Source organism: Notamacropus eugenii, chromosome 4 (genome assembly GCF_028372415.1).
Source record: "Notamacropus eugenii isolate mMacEug1 chromosome 4, mMacEug1.pri_v2, whole genome shotgun sequence".
Taxonomy (NCBI): domain Eukaryota; kingdom Metazoa; phylum Chordata; class Mammalia; order Diprotodontia; family Macropodidae; genus Notamacropus; species Notamacropus eugenii.
Genome location: NC_092875.1, coordinates 277,106,978 through 277,130,072, shown reverse-complemented (window position 1 = coordinate 277,130,072; position 23,095 = coordinate 277,106,978). Strand labels below are relative to the sequence as shown.

At 36.5% G+C, this 23,095-nt stretch overlaps 1 protein-coding gene across 2 annotated transcripts in view; it reads left to right on the top strand.

Annotated features, from left to right (window-relative positions):
• Positions 1–23,095, top strand: part of CYP7A1 (cytochrome P450 family 7 subfamily A member 1) — a 49,785-nt gene that overhangs the window by 5,180 nt on the left and 21,510 nt on the right. The window contains exon 1 of one of the 2 annotated variants that reach the window (XM_072604647.1): positions 11,248–11,354. The exons of the other annotated variant lie outside the window; for it this stretch is intronic. The gene's annotated coding sequence lies outside the window, so the exon portion shown is untranslated. Of the gene's footprint in view, positions 1–11,247; positions 11,355–23,095 lie in introns of those variants that run through there. 2 annotated transcript variants of the gene reach the window in all.

The window sequence follows — 23,095 nt, the reverse complement described above, 5'->3', positions numbered from 1 at the left end:
CCCTGCTGAAGATACTCTCTTACTATCACGTGTGCCCATGTGTTCATGCACATGTGTGTGTGTTTGTGTAATGCTAGATCATTTATTTGTTTATATTTCAATACTTCATTATGTTGTGCTGCCTTTGAAGTAGATACTCGTTTCTACGGTGCCGCCAACATTGTTATATCATCTTTAAGAAGAAAATGAAGCTGGACTTAATATAGATCTGCATTTTCGTGAAGAATTATCTTTGTCTATAGAGTCTCTGAAAATGCCTATTATTTAGTGTTTGTTAAATTCATTATAAAAATAAATTACAAAAAAAAAGAAAAAAACACATGCTAGGGGTATCAGTGAGGTAGTCAAATCAACTCTTCTCCCTCACTTTTCACTCGTTCACCTTTTCCAGTTATCCATTTCTTTTATGCCACTCCTGGCAAGCAAGTCATCAGTGCTAAAGTACTCCAGTGCACTGAAGCCCAACATGAGCCTTTTGTGGGACTCTGCACAGGACATCTTTTGTAGGAACACCGGTGAGCATCTTTGGTATATGTCTTCCTGTTTTCTGCTGTGATTGATGTTAATAATCTATCATTGTACATTTTCTTTATAGTTGCAACTCTCTATGATGTGAGTTTTAAGTACATGTTGGAAATACTTTCTTGGACAAAAAGTTTTAATGTTGTGTTTTGCTCTCCTGTGTCAAATGCTTTTTTAAAAAAATCAACACAAAATAAATGTAGTGGAACCTTATATTCTTTGCACATTTTAATCAGTTGAGTGGCTTTGAAGACATAGTCCGCTATAGAAAATCATCTGTGAATATCTGCCTTCTCTATGCTCATATATCCATCCAGTATGCACCCTTTATAGATATAGATCATTCCTATGTAACAACAGAAGACTGCTGCTAGATCCAGGGAAGTGGGGACCCTTATTTTAATGGGGTCTCTACCTGTGGACCCATGTGCTTGAACTGGATTCAGTCTTGAATGAGTCTGGCTCCTACACTGAAAAGCCAGACTCATCTCAGACTCTCTGGCTCTTCATACCCCTACTGGAGCCCTGGAGAGAATCATCTAAAGCTTATTTTTGACTCATGTCTAGGGTACAAAAAACAGAGTAAAAAAGTATTCAGTGTACATTGGAGAGCAGGCAAATGAAATGTACTTTCACACACATGCTTAAAATACAAAAGACTCACAAGTACACATTAACAGCATGTGAAGTAGTAAGTTATAACTAGCATCATGCTCTCCTAGGAGGTTGAAACATTAAAACATGAAGCATTTAGTGGGACTGTTGAATAGGCATTTTACCTTGACCTCACTTCTGCCTGAACAACTTCTAAACAACTTCCTTAAAGTCCATTTTTCCAGAAAGTCTTCTGGTAAGCTCTTGCTATCAGAGTTCATCTGTTCCTCTAAGAAGCACTATAGTAGCTGTAAAGGGGCACTTCCCATAGTGCCTCCAAGGAACTCTCAAGCTCTTGTGTTCACAAGGTACCTCTCCTGTTCTCCACTATCTTTCCTAGATCACCAATAATGGTTCAGCAGTCACATGAAGCATTTCTTTCACTACCATAGTCTAAGTTTATCTGTACCTGGTCACATGTACTTATCAAAAGGATCAATTTCTCTCTTATTATCTCCATATTTATCTTGTGTTCCAACTCCCTATTTGTCATTTTTCTTCTGCCCTTCCTAGTTCAATGATCATTTTCCTCAACATAAAAAACAAAAGCAAAATAAGATTTTGAACAGTTCCACTCTGTCTCTGTCCCTTACCCACTCTGAACAGTAGAACTACTTATTCCTCCAATATACCCTCTTTTCCACAATATAGTTTACAAAATCTGTTCTTGTTGTTTGAATTCCTAGTAAACCTTACCTCATTCTGAGCTTTTGTGGTATTTACATTACTCTTACATAATTTGGCTATTTGATCATCCTCCATTTTCTGCCATGGATTCCATCTAATGCACTTGCCTTTAAAAATCTAAGTTGTCTTTTTGGCAGCACTCCTGTTCTTCCTCTTCAGAATTGTTTCCTTTTTTGTCTTGAAAATTTATGCTTACTATTTTCACTTTCTTTGTTTTTTATGTTTTTTTTCCTTTTCTTCTATTCTTTCACAACATGACTATTATGGAAATATTTACATGATTGCACATGTACAACCTATATCATATTGTTTGCTGTTTTGGGGAAGGGAGAGAGAAGAAAGAGAGGGAGGGAGAAAAACTTATGAATGGAATGAAGTTAGTGAAGACTTCTCAGTGCTTAACAAAAGGCTTTTAGTAGATGGTTAGGCCTAAGTTTCAGTTTCCCAGAAATCATATGCCGCATCAACATAACACAACTCCCCTTGGGTTGCCATCACAACCCCCCCCTTGACCCCTTGAGTTGCCATACCAGCATAACAAACCCCTCCTTGGGTTGCCACATCAACCTCTACATCAACATGATGGGTATTCAATGGTTTTTCACAGGGTAGACTGTCGTGTTTAGATTGTGAGCCTGCCTCCCAGCCAATGGGAGAAAAAGGCCAGTGGGGGGGGGGGGGAATCTGTGTTAGGGCTATATAATCTCTATTTTTGGCTTCTCTAATTGCCTCACTCTCCTGATTACTTATCAGAAAGGAGATGCCCTTTCTTGTGAGATTGTAATAAAATCTTGCTGCTTTGCTTCTACCTTGAGAAGTCTCTGATTTTTATTTGAGTCAGTGGTCTCTTACCCACACACTTAGAACCCAAAATCTTTCAAAAATGAATGTAGAAAACTGTCCTTTCATGTGAATTGGAAAAAAATAAAATATTATTAAATAGAAAAGAAAGAAAATCGCTAACTGACAAAAAAATAAAATAAAAGTTACATTTAAAAAAGAGTTTCTATTGTGAAATCATGTGCTTTCATCAGGTTGAGGCTACACCTGCTTCTTTACTAGCCTTAAGGCAATAATATCCTAGACAATCTCTATGAACCAACATGAGTTCATTAAGAACAAGTCATTAGCTTAGGCCAACATTTCACATCATATTCTACAATATGATACTTGACCTATAAATAAAAAGTCATATCATAAGGAATGTTCACTGACAATAATACTCTTTCAATGATGCAAATAAAAAGTGATCACCAAACCTGAATAAGGAAAGGTTTTTGCTCTTATTAGCACCATCCCAGATAAAAATTTTTATGTGGAAGTTCACCTTCTAATGAGCTCTAGCTCTTTAAAGGTCCTCTGGAGTCCAGATTTATAGTATTGAAGTTCAGGTCATCCTGCCAGAGGAAAAACTTGAGGATTATTAGAGTCAAATCCCATTAAGAAATTCCCAGTCCACATAAATCACAGTACTTGTGGAAGTTCAGATTTGCTCTTTCCCTTGCTGTTTCTTGACTCTTAACTCCTACTTGATTCTGGAACTCCTCTGCTTGGCCCAGTGTATGTAAGGTGAATTTTAGTGCAAGTAAGGTGGATTTTAGTGTGTGTAAAGTGAATTTTTGTTATTATTTCTCAGAGTTCATTTTCTCAGGATCCATAGCCATAACAATCTCCTGTTCTCAAGTACTAGATATGAGTTCCCACAGCTATGGTTCAAAACATCTCCACCATGCTTGTGCAGCATTATATAATGATAAATAATATAGACATCCACTGCAACTGCACAGTGAGGTACAGGAATGAGATGATGCAAACTTGTGAGGCCATTCCTGGCAATATACATTCTTTGTCTGTTGGTCTATAAAACAGGTGGTCACTTGACAGTGAATGAAGAACCCTTAGGATTGAATGCACAAATGCTGCGTGTGCCTCAACTAGCCCCCATTGAGGCTTGGGGAGTACCTGAGGGTTGAGTGCACAAGCTGGAATGCTGTACAGCCCTTGATTGGCCCCTGTCAAGGCTTGGGGGGAATCTGTGTTTGCCTCAGCTGACCCCCATTGAAGCTTCCCCTATTGAGGGGATATAGGGGATACACAAGTTGTGTCTATCTTGATTGATCCCATCAAGAGGTAGGGTTAGTTGCCTCCCCCTTCCCACCGCCCCCCAAGAGAAGGGTGATTAGGGAGAGTGATTGGAAGGGTGTAGAAGTTTGTGCTCCTATTATCAGCAATCCTCTTCTGAGAAAACTAGACTAGAATAAAGTAAGATTATTAACCCTTTCTTAGTGTCTTTCCTGTCTAACCAAATTAAGAGTGAACCTATGCTAGCACCCCTCAAGTGTTTATCTGTTTTACATCCAGAAATTCCTCTTCATCTATGGGTGCCACCATCTATTTCTGTGGCCACATGTTTCCCAGATATATAGTCTTCCCCTCTAGGGGAATCTAGTTCAAGCCTCTGTGTATTTCCCTCTCTGTGTCTGTCAGTTTGGACTCTTTCTTTCTCCCCTTTTCAAAGATCTAGACCAAAGGTATATCTTAGTTGCTGTGAAACTGGCATTTAATAATCCTAATTGTGGTAGAGGATGGCTAACCAGCACTCAGGGTAAGATTTCACACTCCATCAAAGAAATATCTTCAATGCTGGAACAAAGTGTCACAGTTGATATTAATAGGAATGTTTATACTTTGTATATAGAGTGACATCTTTAACGTCTAGACAAAGGCTTCATACTTTGACTTTGTAAATCTGGCATACAAGGAATTAACCTTGATGGGTTCCTTCTGGGTGAAATCCCTACACACATAAACTAGGATATTACTTTTATGTTCACTGAACCAGAGTTAAATTTAATTTTCAAAGTCTTCGATGAATCATGCAAACATTACAGAAAAGTCACTGTAACTCTATGTACTTTTGTTTCTTAACTCATAAAGTGAAACTAATAAGGAGTCTTGCCAAGATGATTAAATCAATATTCATAAAGCACTATTTTATTCTTGAGGCATTTTGAGCTCATTTGTTATCATGATCACTAACATGTAATATTAACAATTGGATAGGGATAGGGATTGCCCTCAGTTCACTGGTATGGGTAGTCCCAAGCAAGAAAAATCTGTCTACCAATAAAGGTTAGCAGCTTTTCTGTAATAGGTAGGCTTAGAGAGTCACCTAGAACATCAAGTTTAAGGGACTTGTACGGGATTAGTTAGTATGTGTCAGAGGAGAAACAAACTCAGATATTTCTGGCTTCCAGGGTGTCTCTATCCACTATGTTATTTTGTATTTTTCAATTCAATTTTATTTAGATCCCAAATTTTCTCCCTCCCATCTTATATACATGATAGCTATTATTGTTAATATCACATTGGCTAGATGGCTAGGTGGCACAGCTGGTCTTGGAGTCAGGAAAATGAGCTCCAATCTGGCCTCTGACACTTACTGGCTTTGTGACCTTGGGCAAGTCATTTAACCTCTACTTGCCTCAGTTTTCTTATCTGTAAAATGAGGATAATAACAGCACCTGTCTCTCAAAGTTGTTTTGAGGATCAAATGAGATAACATTGTAAAGCACTTAGCCCATTGCCTGTCTTTCAATAGATGCAATAGATTTATTCTCTTGCCTTAATGTATTCCCCTTCCCTTCCCCAACCTTTGAGAAAGCAAGAAAAATAAAGTCAGTTAGAAATATGTATCATCAACCAAAACAAATTCTGGCATTTGTAATGCTTCAATCTGCACCCTGAGACCATTGGCTCTCTTTCTCAAGGTAGATAGCATGTTTCATCATGAATCCTCTGGAATTATGGTTGGTTCCATTGTGTTGATCGGTGTTGAAAGATTTAGATCTTTCTTGTCTTTATAGCATTATTGTTATTGCATAAATGCCCCTGCTCACTTTACTTTGTGAGGTTCGTACAAGTCATCCCAGGTCAAAGTTTTGTAAAACCATCACTTTCACTGTTTCTTACAATACAATAGCATTACATTGCATGCATATGGCATAACTTGTTCACTCATTCTCCAAATGACAGACACCCCCTTGTTTTCCTATTCTTTGCCATCACAAAAGGAGTTGCTATAAATATTTTGTACATATAGGTCTTTTCCTGATCCCTTTGGAGCATGGACCTCATAGCAGTATCACTGGATCAAGGGATATACACAGCTTAATAGCTTTGGGGGCATAATTCCAAACTGCTTTCCAGAATGGCCAAACCATTTCACAGTTCCACCAACAATGCCCTAATGTAACTATATTCCCACAGCCTTATCAGCATTTGTCATTTTCGTTTTTTTGTCAACTTTGCTAAGTTGATGGGTGTGAGGTGCCATCTTTATGTTTTTTTATTTACATTGTAAAATCAGTTCTCAGCTTTTGCAAGGGTAGAGTTCCTAGAAAATTGTGCAAAAGTAAAAAAAAATGAATATTGATACATGGAACCTATGGAAAATAGGGGATTAGGTTCCTGTAACCACTATAAACTGTAATCTTTCACTAGAGATTGCTGAAAATATATTTTTCTTCATACAATTCCTTATAACAAAACATCAGTTCTGATAATATGTACTTTTCCTAACACAGTAACCATGAAAAACTCATGAAATGCAGTATACAAAATAACATTGGCAATATGCAAAACATTTTTTTCTCACTAGTGACTTCCTAGAATTCTGTGACCTTTTCTCACTAAGTCTATTTTCTGGTTTCACCAGATTCCCTCCACTCTCCCCACCAAAGAATTGCAATAATGTGTTCCCTTCCCCAGCTAACCCCTAGAGCAATGAAAGGACTCTCTCACACAAATGGTAGCACCTATGTCTATCCTCCTTAGTGCTATAGCATCTCATTGCCCTAAGTTTTGAAGCTGATTTGGTCTGCCAATCTCCTGGCCCATTCCACTATACTTGTTAGTGTCACAACTACATTCTCAACAAACTTCCCCTAAATCCTTCATCTTTTCATCCACTATTCCTTTTACCTCTTCATTTAAATAGAAATCTGATTGTCCCGAAGGATAAATCTTTTATAAAGCATAAGTCCCACACAATTCCTTTGCAATTCATGGGTTTGGCTTAACTGTTTTGGCTAACCATTCATGCAAATCATGGCCTCTTTCAGTAAAAGTATTATCAGACCATTCAAAAAATGCACACAACCAGTAGCAAAAGCATATAAGATATGAAAGACTTGTAGATAAGAAATAAATCACATAGTCATTCTTCACTCTCCCCACTTGCAAAAGAGTACAGGAGAATTATAATCCCATTTGTTCTATATCTCCAAAGAGCTTCCCAGAATCTTGGGAGAGGAACAGTTACTTCAGAACTCACAGCTACAGTGGTATACAATTAGGTGCTGTGCCATCTGTCTCTTATGGTTTTTGCAGATGAGGGATGCTGGAGAATCACTGAAGTCTCTTGCCTTAGAATTGTAGTGAATAGGATACAGTTGGGAGTTTTCTGTCTCAAAATTTGATTCTCTGATCATTGCCCAAGACTCTGAAGCTACTATGGCCAGATTTATCTCCACCTCCCCACCTCTTATTTCCTTTTATTTATTTCCAAGACCTTACCCAAAGCCTTTCCATCATGGAAGAACTCAGGACCATGATGATATAGTCTTCAGAACCCATACTCCCTTCCTTGCCGTGATGATATAATCAAAGTCCAAAGGAAAGGGCATGTCTTTTAACTTGAATAAATTTTCCAGACTCTCCTAATCAAACATCTATACTAGTTCTTCTGCTTTTGGGGATCAAGAAAAATAAGTCTAATCCCTCTTCCACACAATAGATTTTCAATTATCCAAAGATGGCACTTATGTCCCTGTGAAGTCTTATATACACCAAACATTCTCAATTCTTTCAACCAAACCTCTCCAAACATTTATAAATGCTCTGGATCCAGAGAAATAGTCTAGGAGAAATTACCCTAGGTCTTCATTTCCAGTGAAGTTTGAGATGAATTTGGAATTGAATATTTTGACAGAAGGAATCCTCTGAGCCATATTTCCCAGAACACTCTATGGCTAGTCAAAGAATGATGACATTAGCAAGTGGGTAATGTGAGAAAAGGGGGTAGATTTATTGAATTCACTCACAAGGGAGCCCCATCCCTATGGGCAGAGACTCCCTTAAGGAACAAAAGGACGAAACTCATGTAGGTTTCAATTTTGGCAGGAGGTGAATTGGGTATGGGTACCTCAAAATTGGACAGGGCTTGCAGGATAGGAATAAGGGATGTGGTATCCCTAGACTGGACAAGACTCTTGCTGGAGTTAGTAACAGGAAAGGCTCTTCTTCAGGTTAGCTATCTCTTGTAACCCTACCCTAATAAACAGGACAAGTAAAGTGGTAGACAGGGTGAGGATTACAACACAAACAGGGTCAAGGGTAATTAATACAGAGGAACTGCAGAAAATATGGAGTTGCTTTAGCAACAGGACAGGGTGGTCAGTACTGTAAAATGTTACTAAAAGGTCAAAGAGGACTATTAGCACCCTAAATATAGTAGAATAAGCACAGTGGGCACGTAATAACTTTTTGAAATGACAATGATGATAGGAATTCACCAAACTAATTGTTATATGGTTTGGAATTACATGGAATTTCAGTCTGAAATGTAATTAATATAAATATGCTCAATTTTTCATAAGAACATCATATATTTTCATCCTTAAGAAGTCATTTAATTTAACATCATCATCTGTTTTCCGTTCCTTATGTGTTTGTCTCCACCAAAAGGAAAAAGGAACTTTTTAAAGCTTGAGGGAAAATACAGTTAAATGTCTTCCTCTGTTAGATAAAAAGGTCAAAGGCTAGGTGATTCAACATTTCTAGTGGTCACAAGCTCTCTTTAAAAAGTTCAGATTATTATTAAACCTTTTCCTTTGTGAGAAAGTTACACATTACATCATTCATTACAGTGATGCTATGGGGGAGGGGGAAGTGTGGAAGGGAGAGCTGGAAGTTACTAATGGTTTACCTCTATAACTAGTTGACACAGCCTTCCACTTTTTTTGCTAAATTTTACAGGAAGGAATATTTTAATGTATTTATTCATCCTTCCTGATCTCAACTACATCCTCCTCTTTTGTATACATTTGAATAAAAATTTGAATCTCTGGTAACTTTTGATGTCATCTTTAGTTTTGCCACCCTCAGAACAGCCACATTTTAATAATTTCCAATTTTTTCATCATATTCAACCAAAGATGATATTTCATAATATGTCAAGAATAGAATGATGATTTGGACTTTGATGTTAACCTGTAAGACCAAGAGCACACTGACAATCTGCTGTCCTTGGTGTCCTACCTACTTTGTATCTTTCATTAGAGTTTTCCCTACTGAACCAGAAAACTTGTCTGGTTTTTTCTGGAACTTTCTGGTTCATTTATTTTGAATAATTGCCAAAGCACTCAATTGCCATACTTACAAGTAACTGTTAGTCCATTGTAGTTTGGTTTGGATAAGAAATCTTTCACACCCTTCCTCCAACAACACCAATATCAGTCCAGAAAGTCTGTATTGGAGAAGAGATTTAAGGGATAATTCAAGAGATCATTCCCATGCTAAAGACATGCAGGTGCAGTTGGATATACAAAAGGAGGCTCTATGGAGCATCATAAGTAAAGGTCTTGTAAGAGATCCTCTGAGCTTGAGAATTACACAAAAAAGAAGGAAAAGCACGAATTCTGCAAAATGATGACTTAAAATTCAATGATTTATGTCAGATTTTAATAGAAAAATCTTTGAATCTAGGGGATTTAGAGAGCTCCAAAGTCTCTCCAAGTTCTAGTCTATATGGACCATGTTGAGTTTTTCTCCTCAAAGGAAGTCAGAATCCACAATAAGGGAATTTTTTCCTCAAGGGAAGTTGCAAGGATTTTTCTTAATACTGTATAAATGCTACCCATTCCATATAGTAACAAATATAAATATATAAGAAAAATATGTATGTTTTAATGAAAAAGCATGACAGAAATCAAGATTTGGTAGCTCTGTGATAGAATTTAGAAATTCACAATTAAAAAGAAGGGAAAATGAACATTATTGCCCAATTAGAAAACTGCCAAGTGAGGATTGCTGTATTTGGGGAACATATAGTTGGTTTTACATTTTTCTTTGGAGGTATTGAACCACGGATGATGAAATAACTTTTGATTGTAAACTACCTGCTCCATCTGCTGGAAAAGCACAGCACAGCTGGGCACTGCTTTTTTAAAACCAGTGTTTTGTGTTATTTAGGAGTTTATATTATCTTCCTTTTTTTCGATTTGGTAGAATTGGTTTCAATTATTTTCCTTCTTTAGTCAGCCAAATTTTTCTTTCCTCCACAAAGATTCTAGGTCAATGTGTCATCATGACAAGAAGGTGAACCTGGGTTCTAAAGTCTGTACCAGCATGGCCCTTAGTTCTTCCAAGCTAGAAAGGCTTCAGGTGAGGTCCTAGAAATAAATTCTTTATTTGTTATGCTGGGGCTAGTCTAGCTACATTCAAGGAAGCTAAGCACCAGAGCTCTGATGACCAAATGATGACTTTTGAGAGGTGCAAAGGAAGTCACAGCAATCCATTAAGCTGACCACTCAGGCACAGAGTGGTGGTTAGCTGAATTTAGTGACACCAGTCAAATCATAGATCATTTGATGTATTATATTATAAGATTCTTATCTTAATTCCATAAAGTGGCTATACATGGGTGAGATTAATTGATTGCCAAGTTGCCTTGCAACCCTGATTCAGTGGCTATAATATCCCAGGTATAGAAGAGAGGAGTTTTTTTCTACCCCTTTTCCTTAGGGTGAATCTATATGATGAAAAACATGCAATCCAGAAAGCATTTGGATTGGTGTATTTGCTCATATGGACACCAGAGTATTTTGGCCAAATATGAGAAAAAAAATATTGATAAGATGACTGAATAGAACACATCTCCCCTAACCCAAAGAGAAACTTCAACTTACCATTTCAATGGTAACAGGACTTTAACTTCTCTTTCATTGGATGTAACTTTGTAGCTGAAAGGAGACAAAAAGTCCTTTGGGACTTGTACTTTTAGAGTCTTGCTAGTTGACTCTAGACAAAAGTGGAAAGTACTAAAAGCTTATTCATAGAATTCCTTTTCAGTTTTTAATAGGGAAGATAATACATCAAACGAAGCTGAAAAAGGGTCAGAGAAGGAGAAGGTACCTGCATGGGGGGTAGGGCAGAAAAAATCCAGAGGGTCAAGAGAGGATACCTGAAAGGAATGAAGACATAGCTGACCTGGGCATTTTCCTTAAAAGGAAGGTTCTGGCAGGAAGCAACCGATCAGAGGAAGGGAAGTACCACAGGGGTGGAGTCTACTTTCAGGGTAAAAAGTCCAGGGATGTGAAGCGCAGTCAACCCTTAGAGGAATGAAGATGTGGCACTTGGTGTTTCTTGTAATCAACATATCACTGGATTCTGTTTTATAATTCATTCTTCTCTTTTCATCCATTTTATTGGTGAGTTCATTCCATTCATATTCATAGTTGTGATAATTAATCTTGTATTTCCCTCCATTTTATTATCTTATACTTTTCTTTCTCTTTGTTTTCTGTCTTTATAAAGAATAAGAGTATAGTTAAAGAGAGAGGTGCTCAGAACTAGTAGTCTAGGTGTGGTGCAGCCTGCTTAGGCTTTCCTGTCCCTCTTCTCAGTCATTGTGGGTCACTCACCCACAACCCAATCACAAATTCTTATCTTTTCTTTTAAATTCCTCTTTCCAATTCACCTTTCTTAGTTAGAATTTGTTTTTACTAAGGATTAATCCCTTCTTTAATCTACCTTCCCTCTTACTCCTGATTTCTATTTCCTTTTAGAGTGAAATATATTTAGATGAGAACTCCTGACATGAATTATAGTTACAGTACCTATCCCTCAAGTATCTATAATGAATAATCTTTTGCCAACAAGCATTTTTCTATGATGTTTCAAACACATCCTTAGTAAGGTTGATTATGAAGAATTTAATATTTTACAGATATTTCAAAGGATGTATGTTCTCTCCAATGTTAGTTGTTACTCAGTTGTATCCAACTATTTGTTACCATATTTGGGGTTTTCTTTGCATAGATGCTGGAGTGGCTTGTCATTTCCTTCTTCAGCTTATTTTACTGATGTGGAAACTGAGGCAAACAGGGTTAAATGACTTACCCAAATAAGAAATATCTGAGGTTAGATTTGAACTCAGGTCTTCCTGATTTCAGGCCTCATGCTCCATCCAGTGCACCATCTAGCTGCCTTACAGTATGGGTATGCTTTCCCAATGAGATAGCAATGTATCCACATTTTCTTGTGCTGTGCAATTCTTATCCGTATGCTCCTGTAAATCTATCCCTAGAGTTCTACACTATGTACTGAAAATATTCTTTTGGTTCTCTGGAATTAACCCTCACTCTGTGAATGACCCATCATATTTCTGATCATGTATTTCTCTGATGACATGTATATGATTCTGCATAATTTTAAATGTTTCATGTCCATGTCTACTCATGGTCACCCTACCCTTTAGTTCTTAGGAGACTGTGGTATAGCATGACTCATAGCTATAACAATATACTGCCAGAAGAACACTGATATTACAAAAGTGGGTCTGTATTTCAAAGAGAACCTTGGAATGATAAAAGAACTATGTAAGATTACAAAGTCAACTTAGCCTGTTCTCTTTCTCAGCAATTGTGGGTCAAACTCATTGCCCATTTGTAGTGTTTGTCCCAGATATGTATACTGATGGAAAGGGGTGTATGGGATGTTCAAGAAGGACTAGCACCTTTGGTGTGAGGGCTGCTAATCCACTTTTACTGTCTAAGGTACTCAATTCTTACCTGTGTCTCCAAAAAGCTGTAGCATGCACAGTGGCTACAGTTCAGTAAACTGTCTTGGCATATAGTCTAAACCAGGTTGAGAATAACCAACAGGCCTCAAATCCACATACCCCAACCATGTGAAGACCTCCCCTTCCTGGCCAAATGGGCAGATGAGAACAATTTGTTCCAATAATATATTCCATGGAGGTGACTGAAGCAAAAACTATGGAGCACTCAGAGGCTGGTCAGACATGAAAGGTGCCAAGATCATCCACTGCATCCCAGACCATCCTGACTTTTGTCTTGCCACTAGACAAAGCTGATGATTTTCTGTAACTCAGCCTAACTGAAATCTGTGACATTTCAAAAGTTCAAGAGATATAACTTATAATTATTCAGTCATTGTATTCATAATTCCAGTATTTTAATAAAAAAGAGGCCAGAGGAACTCTCAAATGCCAAAGACCATAGTGGCAACAGGCTCATATTTATATTCTCTTAGGAGAGGGCTGTTTCTGAGGGTAACAATGAACTCTGATTAGTCAACAATTAATAAGAAGTAAACTTTACAAAGAGAAATGAGCTCACTCCAGTGAGGGACTGAGAGTAACATCATGCCACTCTTGGACAGAGAGACCATCCCTATTTCCAGACCTCTCCCAACCTAGACAAAAGAATCTCTCTCTACCCAGGCTTGATTGAGAGGAATTCACCTTAGATTAGGGATTCCTTGTAAGATGGGGGGTGGGGAAGGGGGAACCTGACCAAGATTGAGGAGAGCTAAGTTAGTGTCCCTCAAGAGACTGAACTTTGAGATGAGGACTATAGAAAAAGGGTGAACTCTGCATCTCCCCAAATCATTGATTATTAATAATCATTTCTCTCAAATCCAATTCACCCATGAATCACCCAATATCACTCATGGTGTCACTGGTCATATTAAAAAATGAAGAACAAATAACTGATGGATAATTTCTATAGGTTTTCTGTTTATATATCATATTCTGGAAAACAGTCATTCTCCATCCATTTGGTTTTTCCTTTATGGATAGTTAGGACAAATTCTCTTGAGTAATTATAGTCTCATTCATAAGGCTCTATAGCATTTCTGGGTTTGATGCAATCAGCATGATGTCTTTTGTAAACTAAAGCAGTTAGAGGACCTCTGAATCTCTGATGTGCATTTGACATGTTTTCATGAATGTTGAATATCTTCCACAAGGGTGAGAAAGACCTTTCATGAGCAAATATCACTGTTTTTATCCTCCTTTAATGATGGGATCCTTGAACAAAGTTATCTGTCTTGTTATATCTTTCAAGGAATCTTGCATGATTTTAACATATTCATGGGAGTAGTATTTTGCTCCTACTAAATAATGGGCTTTTTATATTCAACAAAAAATAAACACAGTGGAATATTATATTCTCTGAACCTTTCAGTCAATTGTGTGGCTTTACAATTCTAGTAGGTTGTAAAATATTATTAATTTGTTCCCTTCTCATAGCTTCCTCACTGATGTGTGTACAGATTATGCTCTCTCTTTTTTAATGCAACTTAGCATTTTAGTAATTTTGTGTGTACTGAGTCCCTCAGTTCTCTACCTGGAGGTATATAGTATTTTTTACCATGGGACCTCTGAAGTTCAGGTAGATCATTGTGTTCCTCAGAGCTGCCAAGTCCTTCAGAGTTATTTATCTTGAAAATACTGCTGTATTTTCATACTGCTGTATGATCATATATCATAATTTGTTCAGCCATTCTCCAATTGATGAGCAAACCCTCAGTTTCCAATTCTTTGCTGCCACAAAAAGAGCTGCTATAAATATTTTTGTACATATGGATACTTTTAATTTATCTTTTGATTACTTGAGGTATAGATCTAGTAGCAGTATTGTTGGGTCAAAGGGTAGGTATAGATTAATAATTTTGATCATATTTCCAAATTGATTTGCCAAATAGTTGGACTAGTTCACAGCTCCACCAACAGTACATCAGTGTACTTATTTTCCCACATGCCCTCCAGCACCTGTTGGTTTCCTTTTCGATCATCTTAGTCAATTTGATAAATATGAATGAGGCGGTTCCACAGAGTTGTTTTAATTTTCATTTCTTTAAGCAATGATGAGTCAGAGCATTTTTTTCATATGACTACTGATATCTTTGAAATCTTCCTCTGAAAACTACCTATTCATATCCTTTGACCATTTATCAATTGGGGAATGGCTCTTATTTTTGCAAATTTGGCTCAGTTCTCTATGTTTATGAGAAATGAGAACTTTATTAGAAAACCTTGCTATAGAAGTGTTTCCCCAGTTTGTGTATATTATTATCGTAACAATATTGTATATATAGGAAAATCATACATGGGTTGATAGTTTCTATCATTCTCTTGGCCTCGTTCTTTGAGTTGTAATAAGGTCCAAGATTTTTTCTTCACCTTTGGAGTCTTCTCTTTGAGATATACATATTGAGGATCAGTTCTTCCATATTCTCAAAACTGCATTGCCTTTAGCACATATCTGCTCCATGAATATTGTGTTAACCTTTGTTTTCTAGTACTAATTCTATTTTCTTCATGTACTACATTTGAGACTATGATGATGGAACCAAATGTAATGACTCTGCTTTCTGTTGCATGAAAAGAATCTGTTGCAGAAGTTTCATGTAGACTTTTCCATTTTTCATCTAATTGAAAACCTCCTTCCAGTTTCATTATTAAATATCCTCAGGTTGATTTTGCTTAATTGGAGCTCTCTCCAAACTTTTTTAAAAAATGTGTTTTCCCCTCTCTATGGCTTCTTGTTGTTATGTGAAGCAGTACTACCCATAATCTTCCACTATCCCCGGGAAGATTTTACAAACAATTCTATAGTCTAAAAATCTGGTGCTTGCCTTTGGATTCCATATATCTCTACTTAACAACACATCAAATACTTGATGGCTGATAAATAATTTCTAGTCTATTTTGGTTTTCTAATTATGGAAGTTGATTTACATTTGTTAGACTTCTTTAAGAAATGCTTACAATCAGTAATGATATCTACTCTTTCATCCATTACCCATTTTCCAGATTAACAACTTATATAAACAGTTCGGGTTGGAGTTGTTTTTAGTTGTGTGCTTTATATTTTTCTTATTTTTGTTCTTTAATTTTTGTTAATTCTACTTTTTGCTTTAACAACTTAATGATATGACTGTATATATAGTATTTGGTTTGGTAATAATTTCCATAGATGTAATAAATGATTTCTTCTCTATTAAAATATAACCAAGTTAATTAAAAATGTTATTTGGTCCTAACTGTAACTATTATCTCTCAATTCTTTCCTCAAAGGAATTATTCATCATCTATAAATGTGAAGTTTTCTCATTTCTTACTCTTAAATAATATTTTCTGAAATATTTTTCATCGTTCTCCCCATACATATTTTTGTCAAATAGATAATATTTGTAAAGTATTTAGTACAGTACCAGGTACGTCGTGCTAGATATATGAATGCTTATTCCATTCTCCTCTTTGTATTGAAGTCACTATGTATCAAAGCATATATTGATTTAATTGGGAGGGTCTTATCGAGATATTCATAGAATTTCCTTACCTCTTCATCTTCTGCAACAGATTTTGTCAGGTAAATTTCAACTTTCATCACCATGAAAGAACTTATCTTTTGCTAATACCGTTCCAATTTGCTAATACCCTTTTACCACTGCAAAAAGAGATGATCAAGTATCCCACGAAATGATGGAGGTTTTTGTAGTTTATTAGTACAAAATTAAACCAATTTGATTAATCCTTCTGCTTGCCTATCCAGTGACAATCTCTGGGCCATCCTTCATTTAGTGATGACTGCCTCTTGTCTTTCAGTTTCAATTGTAGAGCCAACATCAAGATTGATACTGTTTGATTTCTCCATTTATAGGTACATTTTTTGGTCATTGGACAAGGATCTCACATGTAGACCATCAGCTTCTAAGTTAATATTTATATATAGCTTTGTTCTCTAACGACTCATGTGAGTAGCCAGTTGTTTCCTGGACGTTGAGATATAGTCAATTTCATATCTTGTGATCTTTCTCAGTACTCATTATATCCAGCACTTTCTAACATTCTTCTTGAAGAAAATATTGATGGCTCCTTCCACACATATATTTCTCTCTGCATTAGACATTTCTTTCCTTGAAGTTCTTCCTTTCCAGCAACGCATCTTAAAAGTGTGGAAGATGAGATGGAGTTTTATTGGGTGATGGAAGGGATGGCGTTTTATTTTATAAGTCAATTCTCAAAATCAGTCTATACAAAATTAGTCTATACATTAGTCTACACTATTATGATGAGAGCAAGGAGATTTACTCTCAGTGAGGGACTAACCCTTACAACATGCATAGAAATTCTCTTCCTGTTAAATGCAAAAAACAATAGATAAAAGTAAAGACATTGACTGTGATTATCACATTTCTCTGATCTACACAGCAAGAAAGCTGAAATGCCAAAAACCCTCTGAGCCAGTAAATACTTTATTACCTTGCTAAACAGAAAAATAATACAGCTAGCAACAACAATGGCTTAGAGTATAAGCATATTTGAAAAAAACTATGTAAGTTGATGATGATGGAAAATTATGAAAAAATAATAGATCCAAACAGTGGGAAAATAGTACAAGGCATAATTGTTTTGCACTGGATTTCAAGTCAAAATCTCAGTTCAAATTCCAGCTTTGCGAATTATCATTTGTAATGCCTTGAGAAAGTTGCTTCTCATCTCTGAGCCTCAATTTCCTCCTCTGGAAGAGGAGGAGATTGGATTAGAATATTTCTAAGATCCCTTCTGGCTCTTAATTCAGTTAATTTAATGGCTTGAAAAGCTAAGCCAGATCATCCCAATTAACCAAGCCAAAAATCCCCAAGCACTAATTAAATACTCACTATGTGCCAACTCCTGTGCTAAGCTTTAGGGAATTACAGAAAGGCCAAATAGTCCTTTCCCTGAAAAAGTTTACATTTTAATATACATTATATATATATATATATATAAATATGTATAGTGTACATTACATATATATATACATATATATACACACACACACACATATGTTAGTCAGTCAGACTAAATTGTTGAGATATATTCCTGAAATATCCATGACCCATTTTCCTATAAATTAATAGTCCAGGAGAAAGTGGGATCAAGCCTAGAAAAGCCTACATGTGAAAACTAGGTAGCTCCTGGAAATTCTTTTCCTAGAGTCCTTAAAGATGTTCTCTTTAGGTACAGTGTAGTTTTTCTGCTAGGATCCTTATAGAGACTTGAATCTGCCTCTTCCCATCACTTCTAGTCTATCTTTGACTCCCAATGCAGACCCTGACCTTAGCTGTTGCTGACCTAGGGACACTAGTAGGAAAGTAATGAAATCATGGGATTTCTTCTGGCCAAGGGGGCAAGGACTCAAGGAAGAAACTAAGACAAAGGTGAAAGCTAAGGAATTGATCCTCTTGTCCTCCCAATCAATTCTTTCTCAGGAGATTGACTGGAAGACTTCCACTCTAAATTCTCAAAATGCTCAAATCTCTGAGTCCCAAATTAGCTTGCTATTTAGATGCCCCACAGGGCATAACCAACACATCTGGACATTTCCTATGCACTGCCATTCCAGTTCATCCAGTAGCTTTTACAGACACCTACGTGGATCAGGCACTTACTACATATTTAGTTCCCAGTCTATGACAGTATATGCAAGAATATACAAGATATATATGGAATAGATAGAATGCAACCTGAAAGATGCTAACAGCTCAGAAGACTACAAAAATGGCATCCTGTAAGGGTGGTGTTTGAATTGGGTCTTGAAGGAAAATAAGAATTCTAAGGCATAGAACTGAAAAGGGAGAGTATTCCAGGAACAGGAAAATAGCTAATATAAGGCAAATGATGAGGTCAGAAAAGCATAATATTGAGGTTTGGGGTGGTCAGGACCCCAAAATAGCCGCATGCCGGGTCCTGCCAAATGAATTCGACTCAAGCCTTCTTTCAGCCAAAATAAAACAAAGTTTATTAAAGATTCACCATATTTGGTTGGCTCTTAACTATTGTGACACCTGTATTGACAAGCAGGCCCAATAGAACCTCAGCTAGACAGAATCAGAGCTGGATAGAATCTGAGCACCTTCATGGAAGTGAGATGGAATTTATATACAGAAAGGCTGTGGGAGGGATTTGGGGGTGGTCTAGTAGTCTGGGAGGAGGGGTCTAAGGAAGATCTTGATGGGACTGGGGTAATCAGTGATGTGATCAAGGGTAGGAAACAGCTGGAGGCAATAGGGAGGTGTCAGATAATGGAGGGCTTGGGTGGGAAGTAATCAAGGATGGGCCAGGCTAGTTCAAGGGTAACAAATTTTAAAAGCCAGATTAAGTGGGAAGATTCAAGGAGAGTTCAAGGAGGTTTCTATAGTCTGAACCCCATCACATAGAGATGGGAGTATTGTGTGTGATGAAAAAAAAGTAGAAACCAGTGCAATTTCATTATAAATAGCGGAAAGAAATGAAGTTTAGAAGACAGGAAGATAGGAAAGGACCTGGCTAAGAACTTTAAATGCCAAACAAAAGATTTTAAATTTGACCAAGGAGGTAACAGAGAACAAGTGGAGTTTATCGGGTAGGAGTAGAGTGACTCCTCCTTAGGAATATCATTTTGAGAGCTTTGTAAAGGATTGATTGGAACAGGGAGAGTCATAAGGCAGGGAAACGTTAAAAACTTATGCAACAGCTCAGGTAAGAAGGAATAAAAGCCCCGACTCCACAGTGGAGAGCCAGGGACATATAAGAGAAATTTGTATTTGTACAATAAAAATTGTGCTTAAAATATTTGGAGAGTTATCTCAAGGAGTTTAGCTGAGAAGGAGAGGAGAGATAAAGGATAATGGTGATAGTCAGATAAGTAATCTATAAGGTTTTTTCACATATTCAAAATAAAAATTATATAAGTCAACTTATGTAGTCAGATTAATTTGAGAGCTCACAATGGACTAATTTTGAGAAGGCCATGTCACCAAGGTAACTCAAAACTTAAACATAAGTATCATGAAACAAAAAGCCAAAGCAATACAATACTGATCATCAAAATTAACTTATATATCAAATCTCCTTGTATGCTACTAAGCAACTCCAAATGTCCATTTAATAAGCATATTCTGAGTTCCAGATGTCCTATGTAGTCATTTGGTCCCTGAATATTTTCTCTTGTACATTCTGGAATAGGCTTCACTCCTAAGACACCTATGAAGGGGTCTCTGCTTCTCTGGTTCCAAATCACTTTTAGAGGTTCCTATATAACTCTGATTAAATCTACTAGTAAACAAGACTTGATACAATTTAGTACATTCTCTAAAATTTGGTTCTCCAAACCTGAAACTTCAGAGAATTTCAATTTTTATTTATTTTGCAGTTTCTTTCTTTCCTAAGCTATGTACCTGATATGAGAATCTTATAAAAAAAAACTCATGAGAGTCTAACTTGTAAAATGAACTCTTCTGCCTTTTAAAAATTATCAAATTCTTAAGAAATGGGAAAATAATTTCACTTTCTTTACAATTATTCATACAATTTTTAAATGTAAAATCCTTAATCCAATTTTTAGAATTTATTACAAAACATACTCAAAGTCTGAAATTTCATGCTAGATACATTTGGAAGGCAATCATGTTTATATATATAATTCTTAGAGAAAACAGTCTAATCCAATTGCTTTCTCAAAATTTACTACTCCATTTAACTGGAAACTTTTACATTACATCTTTGTCTTAATACTTTACCTAATTCCCCCATTAGAGGATATCATCTCTATATTATAATTTGACCACAAATACAGATGAAAATTATAATATTTTTCATTTTTGCATTTTATTATAGTAACCCAGAGATGTTCCAGCATCAATGTATTAATTCATGATATAGTATTGTATTTACAAAATTTCTACTGTTCACCTCCCCTGTTTATAGAAATTTGCTGTGAAAAGAAAAGGAGGAATATTGCTATAAAAATGTCAAGGCTTGTCCCCTTAGGGACACAGACTGATCTGACATATATCATAACAGGAAAAACAAACTCCCTTAACTCTATCTGATTCCAGGTACAAGTCATATCTGGCAACCAATTGTCACAGGGTATCAGAAGCCAGGTTTAGGATTAGCCAAGTGGGGAAAGTTTTCTGTTCAGAAAGGAAATAGCACAATGTAGAAACTGAATCAAGGGCATCCTACCATTGACCATGCCAGGGTTGTCTCCAAAACTTTTCCTAGGCACAGACATCCATCTTTAGCAGTTCTCAGTCTTCAGTAAACATAATTTTCTGCTATTGGCTTCATGACAATTTGAGCAACCACCCCTGTGATCAAAACTTAAAACAGTAGTAAATTATATTCCAAGAGTTTTTACCTCAAATAGAAAATTTCATTAATCACAACTTAGGACTTAAATATTATTAATTTATCATATTACATTAACAGTTTCAATTACTTCAGATTATCCCAAGAGAATAAGGATAAAACTGGTAAGTGGTCCAATAAACAATCCAAAAAAGAGAAAAGATCTGTAAAAATTTCTTAAACTAACTTTTCCCCCCAATGGCAGTGAAGTCATCATATTTGAATTCTGCTTAGTCCCTGATCTGCTACATGAAAAAGTAGAAAAGGCATTTTTTAAATGAGGGGACAGTTGCACTAGATCAAGTGCCATTGGGGGGAAAAGTTAGTTTAAGAAATTATCTTGGAATAATCTGACTTAATTGAATCTACTGTCCAGTTTTGTCTAAGCATGCTTTCTTATCCCACTAATTCCTGCTGATATATATTCACAACATTTACAACACAGATAAATGAGATAAATTCACTTTACTTGAAGGAGTGCTTGTAAGATTTTTTAAAATTCAACTCCTCTTAAATGTGATTTCATTCATGGAAATTTGATTTTCACATATATTTTCAGGAACACATTGCCATGATAAAGACAGGCATAACGGTAGTGCAGAATAATGAAGTTTGTTGCAAAATTGGAGGTAGTATTAAGTTGTCCACTAGGTGGCAATCCTACATAATTAGTGCCAAAATTACAGATGGCTCTAAACTAGATAGCAAGAATTTTTCATGTTTGTTTTCTTTTTCTCCCCATAGAAGGAGATGTAAATTATGGGAAAGAAGCACTCATGAGTTAGAGAACAACCTCAGATTAATTTAAGAGATATATTTCTTTATGACTGATAAAATGAAATTGGCCTACTAAAATATTTGAGGGGGCAGACCTCAACTAAAACCATGTTCTAGTATTTTATCTTAGTGTGACGGTGACCCTAGGTCCTTTAAGGGTATGGTAGCTGAATGCAAAATCTGGAAAATCTTAACAAAATGAGAAGACTTGGGGTATGGGCTGAGTGATGTGTTTATCATTAGAAGATCTGCCCCCTTAGGTTCAGAGAAGCCGAACTAGAAGTTTAGCTGCCTGGGATATGACAGACTTTTATTCTCCTTCAGTCACAGAAACTTATAAGCTTACATTTATTAAGATGCAGTCAAAGAGGAACCAAGATAGCAGAGTACATTCCAGGACCCAGCTGACCTCTCCCAATACTCCTCTCTAAACAACATTAAAATGATGACCCCAATCAAATTTTGGAGCATCAGATCCAACAAAAGTTCAGAGGAAGATATTTTTCCAATCAAAAACAATTTAGGAGGTTTGCAGGAAAGGTCTATAACACAACAGAGTAGGGGCCCGGCCACAATTCCAGGGCCAAGGGGAGCATGAGTACTTGTTGCTGCAGAGGATCAGGAGCCCTTCCTGGGCAAAAACCACAGCACAGACTGGGAGAGCAGTGACCACACCTCTCCCACTGACTTGCAAGTGCCCAAAGCTTGAAGACCATCAGAACTAGCTTTAAAAACAACAGCACACACACACACACACACACACACACACACACACACACACACACACACACCCATATACACCCTCATACTTGGCACAGTGCCTCCCCACCCTCAGGTGAGCAGAGCCTAATTTAACATAATGTTCAAAGTGAAGAAATGGGCCAAGAAAATGAGTAAACAACAAAAAAAGCATATGAGCATAAAAAGCTAATATAGTGGCAGGGAAGACCAAGACATAAATGTAGAAGGAGAGGGCAATATGAAAACAGCTACAGGCAAAGCCTCAAAGAAAAATGTTAATTGGACCAAAGGTCAGCAAAACTTCTTGGAAAAGTTAAAGAAAGAAATAAGAGTGATAGGTAAAAATTGGAACAAAAAAATGAATGATGCAAGAAAATTATGAAAAGATAATTAGTAGCTTGGTAAAGGAGGCACAAAAATTACTGAAGAAAATATCAACTTAAAAAACAGAATTGACCTAAT